Source organism: Aotus nancymaae, unplaced genomic scaffold (assembly GCF_030222135.1).
Source record: "Aotus nancymaae isolate 86718 unplaced genomic scaffold, 86718_ANA_hifiasm-v0.15.2.pri h1tg000057l, whole genome shotgun sequence".
In the NCBI taxonomy this organism is placed as follows: domain Eukaryota; kingdom Metazoa; phylum Chordata; class Mammalia; order Primates; family Aotidae; genus Aotus; species Aotus nancymaae.
The window spans coordinates 27,705,916-27,733,098 of record NW_026988471.1 but is presented as its reverse complement, the minus strand read 5'-3'; the positions used below and the strand labels follow the sequence as shown (position 1 = coordinate 27,733,098).

At 42.6% G+C, this 27,183-nt stretch overlaps 1 long non-coding RNA gene across 1 annotated transcript; it reads left to right on the top strand.

The window, feature by feature from the left end:
* Positions 1 to 1,503: 1,503 nt before the first annotated feature.
* On the top strand, positions 1,504 to 27,183 carry LOC110569042 (uncharacterized). Its single transcript, XR_002479187.2, has 2 exons — positions 1,504 to 1,682; positions 26,733 to 27,183. It is a non-coding gene; the product is annotated as an uncharacterized LOC110569042 (long non-coding RNA).

Below are 27,183 nucleotides of genomic sequence, written 5' to 3'. Positions count from 1 at the left end.
AAATGCAAATGAAAATCACAATGAGAAACCAACCCACACTCTCCTGAATGGCTAAAATTAAAAAGACTGATGATATCAAGTGCTGGTGAGGATATAGAGCAATTAGAATTTCCACACATTGCTTATGGGACTGTAAAATGGTGCAACCACTTTGGAAAACTGGCACATCTAGGAAAGCTAGATCTAAGCCTTCTCTATGGCTTAGCACTTCCACTCCTAGGTACATACCCCCAAAATGAATGCATATGACCACTAAAAGATGTGGACAAAATGTTCATGACAGTTTTATTTTTAATAACCAAAATTTGTAAATAAGCCAAATAACTGTCAATAGAGAAATTGATAAATTATAGTGTATTCACATGGTAGAATTTTACACAGCAAAAACAGACAAAAAAAATCTACTGCTACATGTGACAACATGGATAAATCTCACAGACATAATGAGTGAACAAAGATGAAATAAAAAGTACATATGGGCTGACCATGGTGGCTTGCACCTGTAATCCTGTACTTTGGGAGGCCAGGCGGGAGGTTTGCTTAAGCCCGGAAGTTCAAGACTAGCCTGGACAACATTGTGAGCCCCCATCTATACAAAAAATAACATAAAAAAGCCAGGGAGGTAGAAGCTGCAGTGAGCTGTGATCATGCCATTGCAGTCCAGCCTGGACAACAGAATGAGACCCTTTAAAAAATATGATTTCATTTTTATGAAATTCAAAATAGGTAAAACTAATCAAAAGCAATATAAGTCAGAATAGGATTTATCTCTGAGTCATAGAGCTATTGACTGGGAAGGGACGAATGAGAACTTTTTGGAGTGCTGGAATGTCCTTTTTTGCTTTTCTTTTTTTTAAGATACAGTCTTGCTCTGTCACCCAGGCTGAAGGGGAGTGGTGTGAACATGGCTCACTGCAACCTCCACCTTGCAGGCTTAAGTGATCTTCCTGCCTCAGCCTCCTAAGTAACTGGGACCATAGGTGTGTGCCACCACGTCCAGCTAATTTTAAAACTTTCTGTAGAGATGGTGTCCCACTATGTGGAGTCTTTATATTGATCTGAGTGGCAGTTAAACAAGAATATACTTACATAAAAGTGTACCAAAATGTATATTTTAGACTGGTGCACATTGCTATATATATTATATCTCGATAAAGAGTATTACAGAAAATTTTACTTTTTTTCTTTTTGCTATTTTCTAAATGGTCACACCCTTTTCTTGGCTAGATTTCTAAAAGTCTAAACTGAAGACATAAATAAAAATGAGAAGAAAAACAATAAAGGTTATTATTTTTAAAACACTAGAGCCGAATCTCAGCTACCTATCTAGATCCCTTGGCCTGAGCCCTGGACCCAGCTAAAAATAGTTCAGAGCTTTGCCAGCTGGGAGCTGGGCCATGTTTAGCAGAAACTGGCACACCAGTGAAATGGGTGGAGCCAAGTGGACACTTTGGAGCTGGAGGCATGGCTCTCCCTCAGCAGAATGCTTAGGCCATGCCTGGCATCGGTAACTCCGGCTGTTTCCCACACTACAGGCCAGCACTGTGGGTTCTCAGTTTATTGGGAAGTGGAAATAAGAGGGTGGGACAAAAGTCCACTGGGGAGCAGACTGGACAGAAAGGAACTCTGAGTAGCTAAACTCTGGCTAATCCCAGGGTATACCTGCCTTTTCTTTTCACCAGGTTAGACTTTTAATTTTGATTTGGTAAATTTGGATTCCTTTCTCAACAACTCATGTAAAAATGTTATGTTTATGTTTGGGGAGGCTGGGTATGGTGGCTCACGCCTGTAATCTCAGCACTTTGGGAGGCTGAGGCGGGTGGATCCTTTGAGGTCAGGAGTTCGAGACCAACCTGGCCAACATGGCAAAACACTGTCTTTACTAAAAATACAAAAATTAGTTAGGTGTGGTGGTGCACGCCTGTAATTCCAGCTACTCAGGAGGCTGAGGCAAGAGAATCGATTGGACCTGGGAGGCGGAGGTTGCAGTGAGCCCAGATCCTGCCACCGCACTCCAGCCTGGGCAACAGAGTCTAAACAGAGGCAACTCAAAGGTATGTTTATGTATGCTTGGGGAAATCAGGTGCAGAATTATTAGATTGCAACGATGAAAAGTTCCCTGGGTGGTTTTGCTGCTGAATCAGCCTAACCTGGGGAATTCACTTCAGGTAACCTCCTCCTCCTTTACCGTGGTCATCAAAAAGGCAGGGATGGCTAGTATAATTATCCACGTCACAGGGATGTTTGGAGGCTTCATTAACGTTCATAACCCACTTTGAAGTATTCAGATGAAGAGATAGTTGATATAAATGGTGCTGTTCTAAGTTCTACTTACAAACTCTGACAAGTTACAAAACAAACATTTGAAGTTACTTTGTGGTACTCTACTTCCAAATATACTAGCATGACAACTCCAAGATTCCCCCTGATTTAGTTAGAATCACTTTCACTCAGACAATTTAGAGGACTCTATTTCTACATTTTGTTCATTTTTAAATTAAAAAAATTTTTTTTTTCGAGATGGAGTCTTGCTCTGTCGCCCAGGCTGGAGTACAGTGGAGTGATTTTGCCTCCCTGCAATCTCCGCCTCCCAGGTTCAAGCAATTCTCCCACCTCAGCCTCCTGAGTAGCCAGGATTACAGGCATGTGCCACCACACCCAGCTATTTTTTTTTTTTTTTTTGTATTTTTAGTAGAGACAGGGTTTCACCATGTTGCCCAGGCTGATCTCGACTCCTGATCTCAGGTGATTTGCCCACCTCGGCCTCTCAAAGTGTTGGGATTACAGGCATAAGCCACTGCGCCAGGCCATTTTGTTCATTTTTTAAAAGGAAGGTATAAATATGAAGTGATTTGTAACAAGTGGCATTTGGGGGGAATGACACTAAACCAGTTGGTTTGTTGCTACTGTCAGCAAATAAAGAATCTTTAGCCCACAACTAAGATGCAAAGCAACTTTCAAGATAGAGAAAAAATGTGCCAAACTCTGAGATCAAATGTAAGCTTTAAGCCAAACACTATGAATACCATTAGAAACTTTGATTTATTTTTTCCTTTAGGGTCTTGCTTTGTTGCTTAGGCTGGAATACAACGGTGTGATCATAGCTCACTCCAGGCTTGAATTCTTGGGCTCAGGAGAGCCTCTTACCTCAGCCTCCCAAGTAGTTAGGACTATAGGCACATGCACCACATCTGGCTTTTAAAAATATTTTGGACAGATGAGGTCTTGCTCTGTTGCCCAGGCTGGTCTCAAACCCCTGCCTTAAGTGGTCCTCCTGCCTCACCCTTCCACAGCACTGGAATTACAAGTATGAGCCACAATGTTTGGACTAGAAATCTAAGATCAATCCACCGTGCTTAATAATTTGGAGATGGCTTAGGATACTATCTTTTCCATTCCTGAGAAGCAGAAACCCTGAAATATTGTCAATAAAAAACAATCTGGGAGATGGCACTGAGACTCTGTCAAGAGTGTGGTCTCTCTTTACGTAGTAACCAATGCATTTGGCTTTGCTTGATTTAAAAAAATTAAAGTCTATGAGCAAACAAAAATGTAGTGGGCAGAATAATGAAAATCAAAATGATGGACCAGGCGTGGTGGCTCACGCCTGTAATCCCAGCACTTTGGGAGGCCGAGGTGGGCGAATCACCTGAGGTCAGCAGTTTGAGACCAGCCTGTCCAACATGGTGAAACCCCATCTCTACTAAAAACACAAAAATTAGCCAGGCATAGCGGCACACGCCTCTAGTTCCAGCTACTTGGGAAGTTGAAGTAGGAGAATCTCTTGAACTGGGAAGGCAGAGATTGCAGTGAGCTGAGATGGTGCCACTGTACTCCAGTCTGGGCTACAGAATGAGACCCCATCTCAAAAAAAAAATGATGCTAATGGTGAAAATAATAATAGCCATCATACGTTGAAGGCTTACTAGGTGCTAGACATTGTTCTAAGAGCTTTACATATCTTGACTCATTTGATGCCACCAATAACCCTAGAAGATAGAACCTATTATCCTTATTTTACAAACAAAGAAACTGAGACTTCGAGAAGTTAAGTAACTAACTTGCTTACGGTTATACAGTTTACCAGCTAGCAGTGGTTTTCAAAACATTAGTGTGCATTACACTTCTCTAGAAAGCCAGTTAAAACTCATATCTTAGCTCAAGACCAGAAATTCTGATTTAGAAGTGTGGGATGGGGTATAGAAAAATGCATTTTGGCCAGGTGTGGTGGCTCACACCTGTAATCCCAGCACTTTGGGAGGCCAAGGGGGGCGGATCATGAGGTCAGGAGATCGAGACCATCTTGGTCAACATGATGAAACCCTGTCTCTACTAAAAATACAAAAATGGGCATGATGGTGCATGCCTATATTCCCAGCTGCTTGGGGGGCTGAGGCGGGAGAATCGCTTGAAAAGGAGTTGGAGGTTGCAGTGAGCCAAGATTGTGCCACTGTCCTCCGGCCTGGTGACAAAGCGAGACTTTGTCTCAAAAAAAAAAAAAAGAAAAAAGAAAAAATACATTTTTAAATAAATCCCTGGCAGCCTGGGCAATATAGGGAAACCGTGTCTCCAAAAAAATTAAAAAATTACCTGAGCATGGTGGCACATGCCTAGTCTCAGCCACTCAGGAGGCTGAGGCAGGAGGGTCGCTTGAGCCTGGAAGGCTGAGGCTGCAGTGAGCTGTGATCATGCCACTGCACTCCAGCTTGGGAGACAGAGTGAGATCCTGTCTCCAAAAATAAAAATAAAAACAAAAATAAATCCCTGGGGCCAGGTGTGGTGGCTCACGCCTATAATCCCAGAACTTTGGGAGGCTAAGGTGGGAGGATCACTTGAGGCCAGGAATTTGAGACCAGCCTGGGTAGCACAGTGAGACCCTGTGTCTACAAAATGTTTAAAAATTAGCTGAGTGCAGTGGTACAAACCTGTAGTACCAGGTCCTTGGGAGGCTGAAGTGGGAGGATTGCTTGAGCCCGTGAGTTTGAGGTGGCAGTGAGCTATGATTGTACCACTGTACTCCAGTCTGAGTGATAAAACAAGACACCTTCTTTAAGAAAAAAAAATAAAATAAAATAAAAATAAAATCAATCCCCAAGGCAAATCAACTGTAGGAGGCCATTAGACCACTCTTTGGGAAGTAGGGGCCTAGACCTGGGAAAAGGAGAGGCTGAGAGTTGAAATTTTTCAGTGTTTCTCCAGCATTGGCCTTTTCTGTCCAGCCAAGTAGCAGTTCATTGGCCTAGCTGGGACTGTATGTCCTTGTACTGAAAAAAGGCTATATCAGGCTTCCAATGCTTAATGAAAATAGCCTTTCAAAACATCCAACTTGATTTGTTCAGCTTCCATATATAACATTTAACCTTCTGACTTTAATTTTGTTTCTTAAATAGATTTCTCCAACAGGAAGAGCATGTGCTGACCAACAGACATGATTTCAGCCTGGTAGTTGTAATATTCACAGGTAATGAATAAATTGAATTGTATTTTATTAATCAGTCTATTATAACTCTGATTAATGTAAATCAATTCCCCAGAGCCAGCTCTCTTTTAAATAAATGGAGAATGATGAGTTTTATGAAGCTGCAATCTTTAGGCCTAGCACGCATTTTGAGACCTCGTTTATGCTTTCCTTAGTGTACACCCATCACTAAACTGGAGGCACATTTTGAGACCCAGAATCCTGACACCTCCATGCCTTCAAAAGGGGAAGTTTCTCAAGTTTAATAAAACAATTCATAAAACATCACTCACCTGGGTCTTCCTCCTCTACCTGTGACTTTCAAATGCCTGTGAAAATACCTCTTAGATAATGAGGGGCATGGTGATACATTTTTAACATCTTTGCCCTTTTGCTCTTTTTAAATGCCACTTGTGGCTGGCTGAGTGTGGTGGCTCACGCCTGTAATCCCAACGCTTTGGGAGGCTAAGGCAGGCAGATGGCATGAGGCCAGAAGTTCGAGACCAGCCTGGCCAACATGGCGAAATGCCATCTTTACTAAAAATACAAAAATTAGCTGGGTGTGGTGGCACATGCCTGCAATCCATGCTACTTGGGTGGCTGAGGCAGGAGGATCACTTGAATCTAGAAGGCAGAAGTTGCAGTGAGCTGAGGTTATACCATTGCACTCCGGCCTAGCAACAAGGGAAGACCCTGTCTGGGAAAAAAAAAAAAAAGCTGCTACTCATCTGATGTGGTATGAGGTACAACCTGATAAATCTGGAGAAATACGCAAATGAACTTTGCCAGAGACAAAGCTGTGGAGACTAAACCAACCCATATTACACACCTAACTTTCCTCATATATTTTTTTTGTAAGGGAAAAAAAGAAAAAAGAAAAGAAAAAAAGAGGCAGGGTAAAGCAATGACAATTTCCACAGTCTCTGTACATGAAGAAATTGTCAAAGGTATTTGCCACGGATACATTGAACATCCTGTGCTTTTTTTTTTTTTTTTTGAGATGGGGGTCTTGCTCTATTGTCCAGATTGGAGTGCAGTGGCATGATCATAGTTCACTGCAGCCTCGACTGCCTGGGCTCAAGTAATTCTCTTTTTTCCTGAGTAGCCGGGACCACAGGTGCGTGCTAGGCTAATTTAAAAATTTTTTTTAGATACAGAAGTCTCCCTGTATTGCCCAGACTTGTCTCAAACCCTGGCCTCAAGCGATCCTTCTACCTCAGCCTCCCAAAGTGCTGGAATTATAGGTGTGGGCCTCCTTGCCCACCAGCCACACTCTGGCCGCATTAGCTTTCTTGTTTTTCCCAGGACTCCCCAAGCCTGTTCTTCCTTTTGGGTCTTTGTCTGGGGCCTGGCCTTAGCTGTAATGTTCTTTACCTCTAGATTCCCACGATAGGCTTCTTCTTACCCCTAAGTCTCAGCTAAAATGTTATTCTTCAGAGAGGCCTTCACTGATTATCCATCTAAAGTAATCACTATTACACCATTCAATTTTATTCTTTGCATAGCATTTATCCATTGCTGATATTTTTATTATTTGCTGTTTTTTTAATAGTCTGTCTCCTGTCAACTAGAATGTAAGCCCTGGTAGGGCAGGACTCTTTTCTTATACTACATTTCACTATTATATCTACAATGCCAAAAACTATGCCTACCACAGGGGAGATGCTCTATACATATTTGGGGAGGAGGGAGGAAGGGAGGGAGGGAAGGAGAGAAGGAACAAGGAAGGAAGGTGAGAAGAAAGGAAAGAAAGGAAGACAGTTGTGGAGGATGTTTCTGATCTGAGGCTGATTGTTGGAGGCATCCAACTGGCTATTATTTTGTTTAACAGCAAAATATTTTTATCTGCCTCCTTTGGAAACAAATAAGAGATCTTAAAGATGTGTCGAGTTGATTACATAAGGCTATTTCACAGCGGTTATGAAAACAGATGAGTTATCCTGAGAGGCTTTACTAGACATTTGTCATCATGAGCTCAGTCTTACAAGTTATTACAATAGGAAATCAGGAAAAACTGCTTATGTGTTTGATTCAAATAGCTAAGTCTCAAAATATAATAAAAACAGTTGCACTACAGATTTGCTTTCAAAATAGCTCAAAAATACCTTGTTGGTAGCAAAGGGGGTAATAATAAAATATCTTCCAAAAAACCTGAAAATAGGAAATAAATTTGCCTTCTGAGAGTTAAACCAGCCAGATACACACAAACACACAACCCCACACACACACGCACACACACAAATTTGCACACATGTGGACATGCACAGAATCACACAGAGATTAGGCTAAGCTCACTGAAGGAGTAAACTGAGAGATAACCAGTGTGTACCTGAAGACTTTGGGAGCACCCCTAATTTCAGTGACCTGGGGGTAATCCAGGAAGGCAATCACCAGAATGTCTGTTCATTTAATAGTTGTATGGAGAAAGTCTGGATGAACAGAGAAGGAAGACAGAGAAGCTGTCTGCCTGTAGCCTGGAAAACCTCAGCCTAAGAAGCAAGAAGTGGGTAGCACACTTTCAAGTACTGTTCAACAGAGAAGGGGCCTCAGCCTAAGGATCTGAGCTCTCAGGTCTCTGTGGCAAGTGTATCCTTGGATAAATCATCTACCCACCTCTCCTTACTCAGATTTAATGCCCCGCATGGCTCCCTGTGTGCTCAAGCCTGATGATAGGAAGCAAAGACTGGTCTGCTGATGTGAAGGCTCACCTGTTAGCTGGCTGCACTTATGGTTAAAACAGAATGAATTTGAATTCTGGCTATACAGCAGTCTCTGTGAGCTTGGGTTAGTATGAGTTTACCGTGAGATAAAGTTCCAGAGCAGAGTGACTTGCAACTTGTGTTGGGCCCATACTACACAGCAGAGAGTGGACCAGAATTTATACCATAAATGTAGGTTGACTCTGAGAAGACACTGCCACTAAGGGCTGATCTAAGCTCAGTTCCTCTTCAAGTTCACCAGTTGTATGACTCACATGACATTGAGTGAGGGGAAGACTAAAGGTCAGGAGGGTGATACTAGTGGACTCACCTTCTTCAAGAACCCAAAAGGCCCCAACGGGTAAGATGTGGATACTCTAGACCATGGGTCAGCAGACTTTTCTGTAAAGGGCCAGATAATGAATCTATTAGGCTTGTGGACCACATACAGCCTCTATTACATATTTGTTATCTTATTATTGTTGTTGTTGTTGTTTTTGGAGACAGAATCTTGCTCTGTCACCCAGGCTGGAGTGCGGTGGTGCAATCTCTGTGCACTGCAACCTCTGCCTCCTGGGTTTAAGGGATATTCCTGCCTCAGCATCTGAGTAGCTGAGATTACAGGCATGTGCCACCACGCCCAGCTAATTTTTTATATTTGTAGTAGAGACGGGGTTTCACCACGTTGGTCAGGCTCATCTCTAACTCCTGACCTCAAGTGATCCACTTGCCTCAGCCTCCCAAAGTGTTGGCATTACATGCATGAGCCACCGCACCCAGCCTTATTATTACTATTACTGTTATTATAATTATTATTTTGAGACAAATTCTTTCTCTGTCACCCAGGCTGGAGTGCAGTGGCGTGATCTCAGCTCACTGCAACTTCCACTTCCCAGGTGTAAGCGATTCTCCTGCCTCAGCCTCCAGAGAAGCTGGGAACTACAGGTGTGCACCACCACGCCCAGCTAATTTTTGTATTTTTAGTAGAGATGCGTTTTTGCCACATTGGACAGGCTGGTCTTGAAGTCCGGGCCTCAAGTAATCTGTCTGCCTTGGCCTCCCAAACTGCTGGGATTACAGGCATGAGTCACTGTGCCTGGTCTATTATTTATTTTTCTTACAACCCTTTGAAAATATAAAAACCATTTTTTTTGCTCTTGGTATAAAAACAGGCTCCTGGTCAGATTTGGCCTGAGGGGTGTAGTTCACTGACCCCAGCTCTAGTCCTGAGCTGGCCACTCATTCATGGGGAGACCACAGACAAGCTACTTTAATTAGTTTATTCATAAACAAACAAACAAACAGTACCTTCATAATTTGCCTTATTCCTCTCCAGTTAGTGTGCCCACTAACTTCGCCAGTCTGTGAGGCCAGATAATCAAATATGAAAAGTAGATGGGTCGCACTGTAGAAGCTGGGGTCTGAGAATGTCTTGTACTGGCATGTTGGGGGGTGGCCAGCCAAGGAGACATGTGACCCCAAGAGGGGCTGCATAAGAGCTGCTGTCTTGGAGAACACTTAGGAGAACAAGCATTGTCTGAATAAAGTCTCAATGAAAGATGAAACTTCCTAGAGAAAGCTAAGGAGAAAGTGCTCTTGGCCAGGAATCTAAAAGATCTCTGAGACATTTCCTAAGGGCCTCCCAGCTACACACTTGCCCTTCTGTGAGCTTGTAAGTGCCTGGCTCTGTGGGGCCCTATCAGCTCTCTACCATTCATCCAGGTAAAGGAACCCGCCCTAGGAGTTTGGAGAACATACCCAAATTGCACCTCAGTGGATGAGCATCACTGGAAACTCGATCATCTGGAACCCAGCTATAGTTGTTTTCTTTTTTGGATAACTTTATAGGCAGTCTAAACATATCATTCCTATTGCAGCTTTTCCATTACATATTTCATTCTTTGAAAAATTTGAATCACTTTAAATTTTTATTCATTTTAACTCAAAATATGCAGATAGGTAGATTCACGTATGACAAAAAGGTAAACCAGGATCACAGAGCAGCCGGAGAGGCCGTGACGGAACTGTCAATGGAACCCTGGGCTCCAGATTCTAGCTCCTATTTTCACCCTTTATTGCAGTGATTCTTGAATGCTACTATGGATAGGGATGGGGACAGGGGTGGGGTGGGGAGCTTTGTGTAGTTCGAAAAAGATTTTATCCCTCCTAGTTCCCAGTAGAAACTCACTGAACTACAATTCATCTGATTTTGCCTTGGCTTTCTTGAAACCTCTTCAAACAAAATGGCTTTACAACTCAAGCTGGAGAACGGTTCTACTTATTGAGAAGTGGCCAGCAGAAGAGCTATAGAGAACAGAGTGATCCCTGAATCAGCAAACCCCATGGGCTTGGATGATTCAAAGCAAGCGGCTGTGGCCGGGATCAGCCTCATTCACTGGCAAGAACCTGCCCAATAAATCGCAAGATAGAAGCACTTTAAGTCTTCTCTTTTCTAAAATAGAAGAGAGGAGTGTGTCTCCAACTCATTGTGTTCATTTCAAAAGGATCAAAGACAAGTAAATTTTTTTAGAATCTGAATCTGTGGCAAATCGGTAACTTGAATAAGATAAAATCATTCTCCATCAAAGAAAGGTGGATTGAAGGGGTACCACACTCTCAAAATACCCACAACAATACCTCCCCTCAACAAATAAAATGTAAATGTGAGATTTTAAGTAGGTTAATAACATAAAGAAAACACTCAGAGGAGCCAGGAAGAGACTCTGGCATCAACATTATAGAAGTACTATGGCCGGCCAGGTGTGGTGCCTCACACTTGTAATCTCAGCACTTTGAAAGGCAGAGGCAGGCAGTTTATTTGAGCTCAGCCTGGGCAACATAGTGAAAACCCATTTCTATGAAAAATAAAAAAATTAGCTGGTCGTGGTTGTGTGTGTGCCTGTAATCCCAGATACTTGGGAGGCTGAGGCACAAGAATCTCTTGAACCCGGGAGGGGGAGGCTGCAGTGAGATGAGACTGTGCCCCTGCACTGCAGCCTGGGCAAGAGAGTGAGAGCCCTTCCCAACAAACAAACAAACAACAAAGAAACAAACAAAACACAAAACAAAGAAGTAACTGTAGCTGCATACAGTGCAACTATTAAACACCTTATCTGAAATAACATGAGCTGCCAACTAGAATCATATACATTTTAGAGTTTGGATCAACCCTAGAGAAATTATCCAGGTGAAGAAACTGAATCCATCCCTGCTCTGGACTCAGAATCTGAGGCTGGGCTGGATCAGGAGCCTTGTGCATGCCTCTAGCATAGCACATAGTGTAGAATGCTCTAGCCTGAGCTCCTGGACTGCAGACCGTATTCTTTCTCTTTCAATTCCTAACAGCTAGTAAAGTGTCTGGCACTTAGTAGGTGTTTAGTAATGTTTCATACACCACCGGAAGAAGCAAGAGTGTAAATCCCAGGGCAATAGGAGAAAAATTTCAGAGGAAAAATCCTCCTCTGATCTTTCAGGGCATGGTAGGGCCAAATTACCGAAAAAAGCAAAAGTGAACTTGACCTCAATGTGGCTTTTTTTAGGTGAACATCTCGGTCACAGGTAAGCATTTGCCAGACTGCCCAGAGCGATCACTTCCGTCATTGCTATTAATAACACAGCTTGCTTATTTTGTCTTATTGGAGTATTAGAATGAGTTCACTTGCAATTAAGTTCCCTGCTTTAATTACAGCAGAGATAAAAAATAGGTAGGCAAGTGATTTTCATTCAAGTATTTCAGATATGTTTCACTTTTGAAGTCTGAAGTATGAAGGGTAGATTAAAAACAGCATCTTATTTGAAGTTAAAAGTACAGATTATCTCATTATGAAAAAGATTAAATCATAATTCTATCTACCTTATGATTAAAATGGCTTGTCAGATTTTAGTGGCTGCTGGGAAACAATCATATCTTTTCTGCATCTAAATTGTTTGATTATTTTTCCTGAAAAGACAAAAAATACCGTGAACCCTTAATTTCAATAGCACAAAGAATCGTGCCTCTAATATTTATAAACCAGCCACAGGACAAAAGGAAATAATATGGAATTAAATATTACATTCGCTTAAGAAATATTTTCTTTCAGGGTTACATAAATATCTTTGTGCTTTTCCATTTTCTTTTTGAAACAGAGTAACCTTATGACATTTCAAAGTGAAATAGCTGCACACACAATTTTTATAGAGAGGCTAGGATGACTTTTTTTTAGAACAAGTATAATTAACCACACATAGCATATTATTCATTGTCCTATGACCTTTGTTATTTAATTTCATATTCTGAAAATGTTTGCTTCTAAATTTAGTCAGGAAAATGAGGAAATGTTACGGTTGCTTTGCTGCCTGTATATTACAGTGAAGTATACCCAGAATAGTTTTCAAATGTGGATGTTAAAAAATATCCGTTGTTTGCCTGCTTTGGCATGTGAAAGGTTTAACAAAAGCATAGTAATTTGGATTTATCAGCGAGACCCCCCAGCCAAGGTCTTGACAAATTCTAAGTAACTATAAAGTATGGTGCCTGGTGGGGTCAAGGAGAGGAGCACACCCACTGGAGTAGGGGACAAAAGCCAGTGGCTGTGGATGTCCCTAAAAAGTCTCCCTCCCCCTGCCCTCCCCAGCTCCCACTGCTGTCCCTCTTATTCCATTGTCACCAGGGACCATGATATGGCTGTGTGGCTGGACTAAATCAGGCGTTACACATAAATGTATATTTTTAAAGTTATACAATATCGGCCGGGCTTGGTGGCTCACGTCTGTAATCCCAGCACTTTGGGAGGCTCAGTTGGGCAGATCACGAGGTCAGGAGTTCAAGATCAGACTGGTCAACATGGTGAAACCCCGTCTCTACTAAAAAATACAAAAATTAGCTGGGCATGGTGGCTTGTGCCTGTAATCCCAGCTACTTGGGAGGCCGAGGTAGGAGAATTGCTTGAACTGGGACCAGGGAGGCGGAGGTTGCAGTGAGACGAGATCACGCCACTGCACTCCAGCCTGGGCTACAGAGCAAGGCTCCATCTCAAAAAATAAAAAAATAAAAAAGTTATGCGATATCTTCCACTAAAACAAAAACATAAACAAAACCCCTCTATTACACAGTAGGTGAAAGAGACCTGCTGTGGTTGATCTGTGGTTTGGGGGTGGGGGTCAGAGGCACCTCAGTGGAACCTAGGAATATATGAAACGAAATTTTGGAACCTCCACTCCAATGTGCCTGCCACTAGAAGTTGGACACTTTCCTCACTCTAATGCGAGGCCATTGCCTAGGTCAGAGCCACATATACGGGAGTGCAGGTTGTGCCCTGAGCCAGGTGCCCAACCAACAGGGCCACTAGGGATAAAAATCCAGCCCTGGCTTCTCTTGCTGGGCCTGGCTCCCTGGCCCAGGGCTGATTCTGCAGGGAGGAAAGGGCCTCCTTTTCGTTATGTCTGCCTGGAGGGGATGTGGTTTTCTTTTTTCTTTTTTTGAGACAGAGCCTTGCTGTGTCACCCAGGCCGGAGTGCAGTGGTATGATCTCAGCTCACTGCAACCTCTGCCTTCCAGGTTCAAGCGATTCTCCTGCCTCAGCCTCCCGAGTAGCTGAGATTACAGGTGCCCACCACCACACCCAGTCAACAGGGTTTCACCAGGCTGGTTTCGAACTCCTGACCTCAAGTGATCTGCCTGCCTCGGCCTCCCAAAGTGCTGGGATTACAGGCGTGGGCCATGGCACGAGCCGAAAACCAAAACATTTTAAACAAAATGTGCTCTATACTTCAATCTTGACAAATCCATAACATTATTAAAAACATTTGCAAAGCTATGGCGTTGATAAAGTATCATAAAAGACAGCAAAAAAGATGACTGATTTTTAGTTATTATTGCACATGTTTGGAGGAGCTAGTGACATTTTGTATGATTAATAAAAGACATTATTTATGTCTTTATTTATGTATGCCATCACATCTATTTTATTTTCTCCATTTCAGAAAAACTACTATGTTGTTACAATAAAGATTTTCATGTAATTTGTGTTCAATTGATAGCAATAATGCAATAAGTTAGAAATGAAGGTAATTGTGTTTAAAATTTGAGTATATTTTCATCAAAATGTAAGTTAAAGTAATTGTAAATTTAAAAATCATAATTACTTTGTATGCCTTCAAGAAAATTATTGTTTTAAAATATTTATAATATCTATTAAAATTGGAAGGCAAAATAAAAAATAATTTATGAACACCAACATTAAATAAAAATCATTTAAATAAAGCTGAACTTTTTTTTAAGAGGTCTCACTATATTGCCCAGGCTGGCCTTGAATTCCTGGCCTCAAACTGTCCTCTCACCTAGGCTTCCCAAAGTGCTGGGATTATAGGCATGAGCCACCAGCCTGGGCAATATGGTGAAACCCTTTCTCTACAAAAAATGCAAAAATTAGTCTGGCATGGTGGCTCATGCCTGTAATCCCAGCTACTTGGGAGGCTGAGGTGGGAGGATGGTTGAGACTGGAATGTGGAGGTTGTAGTGAGCTGAGTTTGCGCCACTGTACCCCAGCCTGGACGACGGAGCCAGACCTTGTATTGGAAAAAACAAAAAACAGTAATAAGAATGTCCTCAGTCACAACGCACAATGTGCAACCGTTGCAAATGCCACTTAATTCCCAAGTACCTCTAGAACTCGGAGTTGGAAAACAGAGAAGCTGGAAAAGGGATCCTCAGCATTCCTAGCCAATGATACTTAATTACGCAAGAATCTATTGCATTCACATTCTCTGAGAGAAGGAATATGACAACTTAATTAATTTGTCCTTTCTTAACTAAGAGTTTCTGCCACTCAAATCTTTCCAAAGCCGTTTTTTCCCCTAATGTCAGCAGCAACACAACCCCAAAAGCTTTTTGTTTTGAAGACGTAGAACAAGAGAGATACAGAAGTGTTTCTTTGAATCCTGAATGATGTTATCTCCAGAAGAAATGTTTAGGGTCATGGGTTGCACTGGACCAGCATGGAGGGCTGGATCTCAGGGCCAGAGGCACCCCCAAGTCTTGTAATCAACTTTGTGTGTATTTGTTAAATGTGGAATACAAGTCAGAGTCTCGGTTGTCTGGGTGCTACAGTTTAGGATCATTCTTTTAAAAAAACGCTGTGTCAGAATTCAGGCACAGATATTTACATGGTAGAATGCCCACCTTAATTCTCAAATTACAAATAGAAGTTGTGCTGAAATTTTGCTTGTCGTTTTGCTGTAAGAGTAGTTCTTTTTTTTCTCTCCCCCTCCCTTTCCCACCTTTGATTCATGCCACCATGAATCTAAACTGGTTTGGGATGGGGCATGGTGGCTCATGCCTGTAATCTCAGCACTTTGGGAGGCCGAGGCAGGCAGATTACTTGAGGTCGGAGTTCGAGACCAGCCTGGCCAACATGGTGAAACTCATCTCTACTAAAAATACCAAAGTCAGCCAGGTGTGGTGGTGAGAATCTGTAATCCCAGTTGCTCTGGAGGCTAAGGCAGGAGAATTGCTTGAGCCTGGGAGGTGGAGGTTGCAGGGAGCTGAGATCGCACCATTGCACTCCAGCCTGGGTGACAGAATCAGATTCCGTCTCAAAAAAGTAAATAAATAAAATAAATGGTTTGGGATCAGTCAGTCAGTTTGTGTTCTGACCTTCATGCCAGAACTCTTCTTTTGCAGGGTGGAGGGCATAACAGTTTTTTTGAGATATAATCCACATACCATACACTTTACCCATTTTAAGTATACACATCAATTTTTTTTTGTATATTCATGGAGTTGTGCAATCGTCACCACTATCAACTTCAGAACATTTTCATCATTGCAAAAGGAAACCCTGTCAGTCACTCTCCACTTCCCCTCCCACTCTCTCCCTCGCCACTGCCTTAGGTAACGACAAATCTACTTTCTGTCTCTATAAATTTACCTATTCTGGACATTTCATATAATTAGCATACAATATGTGGCCTTTTGTGACTGTCTTCTTTCACTTATGTCTTCAAGGTTCTACCACGTTGTAGCATGTATTGGTACTTCATTTCTTTTTATTGCTGAATAATATGCCACTGTATGGATAAACATTTTGTCTATTCATTTATCAGTTGATGGACATTTGAATTGTTTCCATTTTTTGGCTAATATAAATAATGCTAATATGAAAATTCATATACATATTTTTTTGCAGACATATGTTTTCATTTTTCTTTATACACAGGAGTGAAATTGCTCAGTGATATGATAACTCCATATTTAACTAACTTATTCTTTCTTTTTTTTCCCTTTTTTTTCTTTCTTTGCTTTTTGAGACAGAATCCTGCTTTGTTGCTCAGGCTAGAGTGCAGTGGTGCGATCATGACTCACTGCAGCCTCAAGCACCCTGGTTTAAGCTATCCTCCCACCTCAGTCTCCCAAGTAGCTGGGACTACAGGCATGTGCCACTATACCCAGCTAAGTTTTTTTATTCTGTTTAGAGGTGGAGTCTTGCCTTGTTGCCCAGGCTGGTCTTGAACTCCTGGGCTCAAACAATCCTCCTGCCTCAGCCTCCCAAAATGCTGGGAGGTATTTAACTTTTTGAGGAATTGCTAGATTATTTTTCAAACTGATTATACCATTTTGCATTCCTGCCAGCCATGTATGAGGGTTCTGCTTTCTCCATATCCTCACCAACACTTCTTGTTATCTATCTTCTTTATGATAGCCATCCTGGTGAGTGGGAAGTGGTATCTCATTGTGGTTTTGATTTGCATTACTCTGATGGCTAGTGATGTTGATAATTCTTCTTTTTAACTAGCTATTTCTGAAGCAAGAGAAAGAATGGCAATGTTCGTGAACATGTTCATTCAATACTGTGCTCATCGTCTTTAGATATAGGTTAATTCACAGCATGTAAGCATTAGAAGGGACCTGAGACCCAGGTCAGGGACCTGCTTTATAGCATAGCTCACCTGCAGTGCTTCGTGTCAGCTATTTCCACTTGTCAGAAAGTTCTCATCTTTAGTGAGTTTTATTTTTGTTTTTTGAGATGGAGTCTTGCTCTTGTCGTCCAGGCTGGAGTGGAGTGGCGTGACATCAGTTCACTGCAACCTCTGCCTCCTGGGTTCAAGTGATTCTCCTGCCTCAACCTCCCGTGTAGCTGGGATTACAGACACCTGCCTCCATGCCAGGCTAATATTTGTATTTTTAGTAGAGACTGGTTTTCACCTTGTTGGCCAGGCTGTTTCTGAACTTTTGACCTCAGGTGATCTGCCTGCCTTGGCCTCCCAAAGGTCTGGGATTATAGGCATGAGCCACTGTGTTCAGCTGAGTTTTTTCTTGTTTTTGTTTTTAATATGAAATATTTTTCTGAAACTTTTTCCCAGAAATTTTTAGTCACTAAGCCAAGCTTTGCTCTATGAAGCAAGGCAAAGCTATCTTTTCAACCTCAGCATTCCTCTCCTTCACTCGGTAGATCTACAGATATATTTTTAAAGATAGTTTTGGGCTGGGCATGGTAGCTCACATCTATAATCCCAATACTTTGGGAGGCCAAGGTAGGTGGATCACTTGAGGTCAGGAGTTCAAGACCAGCATGATCAACATGGCGAAATCCCCTCTCTACTAAAAAAAATACAAAAATTAGCTGGGCATGGTGGTGGGTGCCTGTAATCCTAGCTACTACGGAGGCTGAGGCAGGAGAATCACTTAAACCAGGAAGCGGGAGGTTGCAGTGAGTGACATCATGCCATTGCACTCCAGCCTGGATGATATAGCAAGATCCTGTCCCAAAAAAAAATAAAAAAGACAGCAGCTTTGGCAGCCCACTAAGTTGTGGCCTTTTTCTTTTTCCTTTGGAGTTAATGAGCCCAGCCTGAGGCTGCTCTGCAGATCCAGCCACACTTACCAGGTTGTAGCAGCTCAGCTGGGATTCGCCTGGAAAGCGGTAGATCAGAAGGTTCCAGACCAAAGTCTGGAGGAAGGAGGCTTAAGTAACTTGAAGAAACGTACTCTGAAACTTCCTGCATGTTTTTATCAGTCACTCTATTTTGTTTGAAATTTCGAATCATTTTAAACAAGGGTATGTGGTTTTTATGTTTACTGTAAAGGAATAATTTTTTTTAATTTTTATTTTTTTGAGATAGAGTTTCACTCTGTTCCCCAGGATGGAGTGCAGTGTTGTGATCTCAGCTCACTGAAACTTCTTCTCCCAGGTTTAAGCAATTCTCTTGCCTCAGCCTCCCAAGTAGCTGGGACTACAGGTATAAGCCACCATGTCCGGCTAATTTTTGAAATTTTTTTTTGGTAGACATGGGGGTTTTGGGCTATGTTGGCCAGGCTGGTCTTGAACTCCTGACCTTAAGTGATCCTTCTGCCTCAGCCTGCCAAAGTGCTGGAATTGCAGGCATGAGCTACTGCACCTGGCCAGTAACAAATGTTTTTAAAAATGTTGAGAATGTAGTTTGTAAAAACAGGGATCTGCCCTCCTGCTTACTGTATACAAAATATACACTTAGGTCATTTCACTCAACCCAGCATACTTCGAAAAGGCGCCTGCTATTGTTTCATGCACATGTGACTGCATAAGTGTGCGACTCTGCGTGTTACTATCAGTCCATTCGTCCCCCCAGTCTTCCTTGAACCTGGCCTTGCCTCTCTGAGTTACTGGTCCCCAGTTCCCACTCTTTACACCTCTAAAGAAAGAGAAGATTCTCTCACCTGCTTCTGCTCAGACCCTGGAACCCAATCATGAACTTTGTTCTCTCAAACCTTCCTCCATCTGGTGGATCCAGAGGAATCTTTCCTTTGTTGTGGACAAAATTCCTTTCACCATAAGCTAATTTCTCTCTGTCTTTCTCTCTCTCTCTCTTTTTTTTTTGAGACACAGTTTCACTGTGTCACCAGACTGGAGTGCAGTGGTGTGATCTCAGTTTACTGCAACCTCCACCTCCTAGTTCAAGTGATTCTCCTGCCTCAGCCTCCCAAGTAGCTGGGATTACAGGCACGTACCATCAGGTCTAGCTAATTGTATTTTTGGTAGAGAAGGAGTTTCACCATGTTGGCCAGGCTGGTACTGAACAGCTGACTTCAAGTGATTTGCCCGCCTTGGCCTCCCAAAGTGCTGGGATTATATCAGGCGTGAGCTACGGTGCCCAGCCATAATTTCTCTTACTTTGTATTCCTGACCCTCCATCCTTCCTCATCCAAACTCATGCTTTTCCCTTGAAGGCACCATGCCTCATTCCTTCCTGTCCCTGGAATGTACCGGGTGGATGCTCCTCCTTTTTGCTGGGCTGGTCTCTCTGGTTGGAACACTCTTGCAGCTGTTCTCCCCTAGGCTCTCTCCTCTTCATGACTCAGATCCCAGCTCAGCTATCGCTTCCTTTGAGAGGCCTTCCCCAGTGGCCCTCAGACAAAGCTCAGCGACAGCTGGGATTTCTGTCTGTTTCATTCATGGTAGTATTCTCGGCATCTAGAACAATGTCGGTGCATGGCAGGCACTTGATGAATCCTTGATGAATTACTGTGCTAAAGGAGCTTCTGTGGAAAGTACTAGGTTGCATAATTTCTGCCATTTTGAGTGAGGCCAGAGAAGAACTGAGAAATGAATAAAGAAAGGAGAAGCAAACAAGAGGGGAAAAGACGTTGCCGCAGGGCGAAGGACAAAAATGGGTAGCTGGAGAGCAAACAGGGGACAGGGTTTACAGCCTGTTCTCTACTTTCCCTGACGTGGAAAATGCTTTCCGCTATGATTAAAGCAAAAACCAGGCTTAACTTGAAGTAAAGGACATCAAAAAGAAAAAAAATAGAGAGAGAAAAGAGGACATCCCCCCATCCTTCTAGCTTCCAATTCCAGTTTTCAACAACAAAATAAAAATTGGTTAGAGAGGTGTCAATTCCCACTGCACATGAGAAAATTGCTTAGTTAAAAGAATCAGCATCAATGAGACCCAAAATCAAGGGGCACAGTTTTATCTAAAAGAAAGAAAAAAAGCAGTCCCTTCTAAATTGCACATTATTCTGCAGGACTAGGTATCAAAGGGGAAAGAAAAAGAAAAAAAAGTGCACATTATTTCCTAAAACTTTTTGGCTACTCTGGAAGATGTTTTGTTCACAACTGAGGGAATTACCTGCCATGGTAGAGACTGACAATATATAAAGGTCTCTCCCAGCTCAGCCTGTTGTGTAACCATTCTTGATTTCTTTTGTCAAACTGGATCTTCTGCTTCCCTTGCCAACTGAAATCAAATGGATGCGTTAGGTCATAGCACTACTATGAAACAGTTTCCACACTTGTTTTTCTTTCTCCTTTCTCACCTCCTGTTTATTACATGTAACAAGTCAGATTGTAATTATGAAAGTGAGGAACTAAGGCAGCTTGCTAGCACGCTGAGGCTGACCATGCTGCTGGTATTGTTTAGACCTTTTGGTGACAGCCAAAGGGTATTAGTCACATGATTGTTTGGGATGTGCAACCATTCGAGGCTAAAATGACATCACCAGAGTGCATTACACTGGAGCTTAGCAAATCTGCACTGCAGGATTTGCCAAGGAAAATCAAACTGGTAGCTTTCTAAGCTCCTCCCATCCCCCATGTGATTAGTAATATTTTTCTAGTGACTTTTAGGCTGAAGAGGAAGCGTGTCCAGTTCTTCTTTCTGGTATGTGTAAATGTCACTGAAATGAAGGTTTCATGCATGTGAAATCATTACCAGTAAAAATGTTTTTTTCTTTCTCAATGCTTTTATCCAATGCTTTAGATCTCTGAACATACTGTGCTTTCTTACCTTTCTGGCTTCTGGTGTGTCGTTTCCTCCATCTGGCATGCTCTTCTCCCTGGTCCCCTCCCCTCTGCCCTTTGTCTATCTGGTGAACTCCTACTCATCTTTTAAGATGATTTCAAAAGACTTCTCTGTGAGTTTTCCTTTACCTCCTCTTCTTCTGGTTGAGACAGTAACTTCCTTCTGTCTTCCATCATTCATTATAAGAGTGTATATCCCACTGTTATAACCTTTATCACATTATACATTATTTCCATATGGAAGTTTTATGGGGTCAGAAACTATGTCTCCACATCCTTGTTTCCCTAGCATTTGGCACAGTCTTGGCAAATAGTAAACCCTCAACATATGTTTCTTCTCATCTATCGTCCTCAATTATTTATCCTCATCACCATGTATGTTTTCAATTTGAAACATAAAGTTTTATCAATTTTTGGATTACATACTTTGAAGATACGTTATTAAGGACATATAAGTTTAGAGTTGTTATAACTCTCCAATGAAATTTTTATCAAATGTAGTAACTCATTTTATCCCTGAAAATGCTTTTTGTCTTAAACTCATTTGTCTCATATTAATAACAACCACATTAGCTTTTTTGAAGGGGTGGATATTTGCCAGATATATTTTATTTTTACTTTCTTTCAGAGTCTTGTTCTGTTACCCAGGCTGGAGTGCAGTGGCATTTGGCTCACTGCAGCCTTGAACTCCTTGGGCTTAAACACTCCTTTTGCCTCAGGCTCCCAAGTAGCTGGGACTATGGGTGCATGCCACTATGACCAGCTAATTTTAAAAAAATCATTATTATTATCACTCTTTTTCAGACAGGGTCTTGCTCTGTCACCCAGGCTGGAGTGCAGTGGTGCTGTCACAGTTCACTGAAGCCTCAAACTCCTGGGCTCAAGCAGGTCTCCCATCTCAGCCTCCCCAGTAGCTGGGACCATAGGCACATACCACCACACCTGGCTAACTTTTGTATTTTTTGTAGAGATGGGGTCTTACTGTGCTGCCAGGACTAATCTTCAACTCCCAGCACCACAAAGCACTGAGATTACAGATGTGAGCCACTGTGCCCAGCCTCTACTTTTATATACTTACGCTTTCTGTCATTCTGGATCCTTACAGTTTAGCAAGCCTCTTATAAAAAGTATTTATCTGGATTTCTAATACTTAAAACTTGAACTCTTTTTGTACTTTTAAAGGCCTGTTTGATCCATTTACATTTATTATGATTACTGAAATTTGGATTCATTTCTATAACCTTATTTTGTGCTTCCTATCTGTACTGGTTTTTGTACGCTTCTTTCTCTTCTACTTTTTATATTGTTGTAACAAACTGAAACTTTGTGATTCTTCCTTTTTCATAAATGAGTTTGATGTGCTACTCATATGGGAAGATTGATCTAGCAGGCTTCTGTCTTTCGGTTTCTTAAAAGTTTCTTCTTTTAATTAGGAAAATGAGAGGATTCCAGAGAATATTTATGACTATGTATTGCATTATTGAGAAAGAAAAACACTGTAGTCCCAGCACTTTGGGAGTTTGGGCGGATGCATTGCTTGAGGACAGGAGTTCAAGACCAGCGTGGCCAACATGGCAAAACCCCATCTGTACTTAAAAAAAAAAAAAAAAAAAAAAACTGGGTATGCACGTTGGCTCATGCCTGTAATCCCAGCACTTTGGGATGCTGAGGAGGGCGGATCATGAGGTCAGGAGTTCGAGACCAGATTGGCCAACATGGTGAACTCCTGTCTCTACTAAAAATACAAAAAATTAGCTGGGTGTAGTGGTGGGTGCCTGTAATCTCAGCTACCTGGGAGGCTGAGGCAGGAGAATCGCTTGAACCCAGGAGGCAGAGTTTGCAGTGAGCTGAGATCATGCCACTGTACTCCAGCCCGGGTGACAGAGTGAGATTGTTGAAAGAAAGAAAGGAAGGAAGGAGGGAGGGAGGGAGGGAAGGAAGAAACAGAGAAAGAAAGAAAAAGAAAGAAAGAGAGAAAGAAAGAAAGAAGGAAAAATAGCTAAGGGAAGACTTGGGAAAAATTTTACTTTTTAACAATTCTCATTAGAGACTGGGGCAATTTAACAGCCAAGTAGCTTGTTCTCAAAATGATGAGTCAACATGGTGTGCAATGCTGGTTACAGAATAATGAGATCTGTGTAATATGTCTGCTCCCCGTATGAAGACTGCACCGAAGGGAAGCTCCTTCTGCGCTCAGCGTGCCTGTGCTGCTGAGTGCTGCATGACTTCACGGGGAAGTTCCCATGACTTGCCTCTGTTCAACTTACTGTAAAACTCTCAGTATTTTTTTTTTTTTTTTGAGATGGAGTTTTGCTTCTCACCCAGGCTGGAGTGCAATGGCAGGATCTCAGCTCACTGCAACCTCTGCCTCCTGGGTTCAAGCAATTCTCCTGCCTCAGCCTCCCAAGTAGCTGGGATTACAGGTGCTCGCCAACACACCTGGCTAATTTTTGTATTTTTAATAGAGATGGGGTTTCACCATGTTGGCCAGGTCGGTCTTGAACTCCTAATCTCAGGTGATCCACCCACCTCAGCCTCCCAAAGTGCTGGGATTACAGGTGTTAGCCACCACGCCTGGCCAGCAGACTGGCTTTTGAATCCTGATTTTTCCATGTATTCGCTGTAAGGCAAGTTACTTAATCGTGCTAAACCTCAATTTCCTTATATTCTAAGTGAAGCTAAATCTAAACATAGGGTTTTTATGAGAATTTAATAAATTAAAACATATACAGCCTTTGGCCTAAAGTTAGAACTAAAAAAAAAAAAAAAAAGTAGCTATTATAATGATGTATTTTAAGTGAATAAGAAGCTTCCTGAAGGAATTCCTTCTGCAACTCCCTGTCTCTCAGCACAGAGTAGTGCACATATGACAAGAGTTTTGGGATGGAGCTGGGCTAGAGGGGTATCGATCTTTCCACTTCAGAGATTTCACAAGCTGAGTATGGTGGAAATCTCTTTGAAGTTTTAAGATGTCTTGAGGCGGTCAGGAGTGTGACTTGTACCCTCATGTGTGTCATCCTGAACCAACAGATATCAGGGTGTATCTGGATCATCGCTGTAATGATTGTGTTGCAAGCCTGTTCCTTCTGCAGACATGACTTCCTTGATAAGGCTGACATGATCTTACAGCCTCAAGTTCTGATCTCTTCTCCAAACCCAGCTAGAAAGTTATGAGGTAGCAGAGTGCTGCTAATCTCACTCTCAGGAATTCCTCCTTCCCCAGGTAGGGGAAACCCTGTCCTGGGTGCTGAGTTAGAATTAGGAATATATTAGGTTGGTACAAAAGTAATTGCGGTTTTGTAGTGGCAAGAACTTTGATTACCTTTGCACCAACGTAATATATTTTTTTCCGTTATGAACATGATTATTTGTAGGTGATAGGTACTGTCAGACTCACTGCTATTAATAACGGGTAAACGCTGGGCACAGTGGCTCACATCTGGAATCCCAGAACTTTGGGAGACTGAAGTGGGAGGATTCCTTGAGTCCAGGAGTTCAAGACCAGCCTGGGCAACATAGCGAGACTCTGTCTCTAAAAATAAGAAATTAAAAAAATAAATGAATAAATAATGGGTAAAATAAGACCATTAGGACATAGCCTGAGATCCTTGCCTCTTTAAGTAACATGATTTCCTATGGGAAATGTGTTACCAGTTCCAAATAATTGATTTACAGGTAAAACATCAAAACATAAGCCATTAGAAAAAAGGTCTGCAATCCTTCACATTTTTAATATAGGAAGAGGGAAAAAGTCCGCAGAGCAGTCAAAGTGTCGGAACAGTTGGGCACTGTGCATTTTTCTGCATTCGAGGTGATCAGAACAACAGTTGAACAATTTGTTGCAAAGAGCAACCCTGGCTTCTTAGTGATCACCAAGACAGAGACATTGAGTGAGGCTGGGGTCCGTAGCCACCCCGTGCCCTTGCTATGTCTGGATGCCTCCTTATTCCTTGGATACTCTTCCTTGAGAAGAGAAGGCCACCTTCCTGCCCAGAACTCTCTGGAAGCTTCTGAGTTCTGCCTAGAGGGGCTCTGTGCCTACACTCCCTCACCTTAAATCAACCTGGCTATAAGCAGCTCTCCAAACTTTCTTTGCCAAATCCTCTCTAACTTCTTGTCACCCTCATTTCTGGTGTCTGACTGCTGTGGGCATGGATTGCTCATCAGTTAGTCAGAAAATGGTAGATGCTAAGAGTCCACTGTTGCTCAGGATTCCTCTAGGCTCTGTGAGTACAGAAAAGAAAAAAATCTCTGCTCTCTTTTCTTTCTTTTTTTTCTTGAGTTGGAGTCTCGCTCTGTTGCCAGGCGCCAGGCTGGAGTGCAGTGGCACGATCTCGGCTCACTGCAACCTCCGCCTCCTGGGTTCAAGCAATTTTCCTGCCTCAGCCTCCCAAGTAGCTGGGACTACAGGCGCACGCCACCACGCCCAGCTAATTTTTGTATTTTTAGTAGAGACGGGGTTTCACCATGTTGGCCAGGATGGTCTTGATCTCTTGACTTTGTGATCCACCCGCCTTGGCCTCCCAAAGTGCTGGGATTACAGGCATGAGTCACCATGCCCAGCCGAATCTCTGCTCTCAAAAGAATTTATAAACTAGTTTGGGAAGCAGTGTATGCTAGTTCAAACACAGGATTCAAGTCAGCCAGCCCTGACCAGAATCTCAGGTCTACCATTTCCTAGCTGTGTATTCTGAGTCTCAGTTTTTTCATTTGTAAAATGGGGATGATAAAAGTGCTATCTCAGAGGACTGGTATGAGGATTGTGTTGTAAGATAAAGTATTTAGCAGAGCCTGCACATAGTAAGTGCTCAATAAATGTTAGCTGTTATTATTGTCATCATTCAGCAAGTCCCAGATGGAGTATCAACTAGTCTAGGCTGTGTAGGAACCTAATAACACTCTCCTCAGTCTTCTCAGACCTGGGGGAGGAGGTACTGTTTTGTGGGCCGCAAAAAGATACAGGGATGGACTGGTTCCCCCCAGAGAAGGGCTTTGGGGATGCACCAAGGTGCTGCTCTTGATGCCCTGGTGAAGGCAGTCTGCCTATCTTGGCTCAGTTCAGCACCAGTCACCTTGTTAGGCTTGGAAACCAAACAATGGGAACTTCTCCTGCCTTTGAAGAATTTGCCAGCTAGGTGGGGGTTCAGGATATGCACACAAGATATAGCTTTAACATAACGAGGAAGAAGTATATTAATTAACAAGAACAGCTGGGCACAGTGGTCTGTAATCCCTGCACTTTGGAGGCTGAGGAGGGCAGATCACCTGAGGTCAGGAGTTTGAGACCAGCTTGGCCAACATGGTGAAACCCCTGTCTCTATTTAAAAAAAAATACAAAAATTAGCTGGGTGTGGTGGCAGACACCTGTAATCCCAGCTACTCAGGAGTCTGAGGCAGGAGAATCACTTGAACCTGGGAGGCAGAGGTTGCAGTGAGCTGAGATCATGCCATTGCACTTCAGCCTGGGTGACAGAACAAGACTGTTTCGAAAGAAAGAAAGAAAGAAAGGAAGGAAGGAAGGAAGGAAGGAAGGAAGGAAGGAAAGAAGGAAGGAAGAAAGAAGAAAGAAAGAAGAAAGAAAGAAAGAGAGAGAGAAAGAAAAAGAAAAAAATGACATGGTAAAAACGTGATATGCCTACGATAAATGTTTAGGGTAAGAAATGCTTGTTGATACATCTACATTCTGGACTTCTGGGTAAAATATTCTGATGGTGTTAATACCACCGGTAGCTCTGTGGCAATAACAGCAGAAAGGCTCTTTCTTACCAACCTTCCCACTTCTGTCTCTTTGTTCCCTGTGTCTGTTTCTCTTCCCAGACAAACCGCGGCCTGGACCAGCTGGCGAAACATAATTCTGAATCCTGCCCACAGCCTTCGGTGGTGTTGGATGAAAGGCCAGAGCCTTGGGAGCCCTGAGTTTGATTTCAAGTTTTAAGGCTGGCAGCAGTGGAGCAATGAATGGTGAAAGCTGTCCCCTTAAAGGAACACAGTTGCCTTTAGGTGACTGCTAACTCCGGGCTTTGCTGAGGACAGTGTTTACTTTGTGAGCTTAATGACAGAGCCGGCTTTCTGGGAGTGTTGCAATGAAACAGACTCAGACAGAGGCCATCATGGACCTCCTCCCTAGCGAGCCCATTACGGCTGGCATCTCAAGAGCAGTTCCATTGAACTTGGGATTTGGGCGTGAGACACAGTTTCATCAGAAGAATTTAAACCAAAGTCTACATTTGCCCTCTGGATAAATGTGTGTGTTCAGCAGCAACCACAA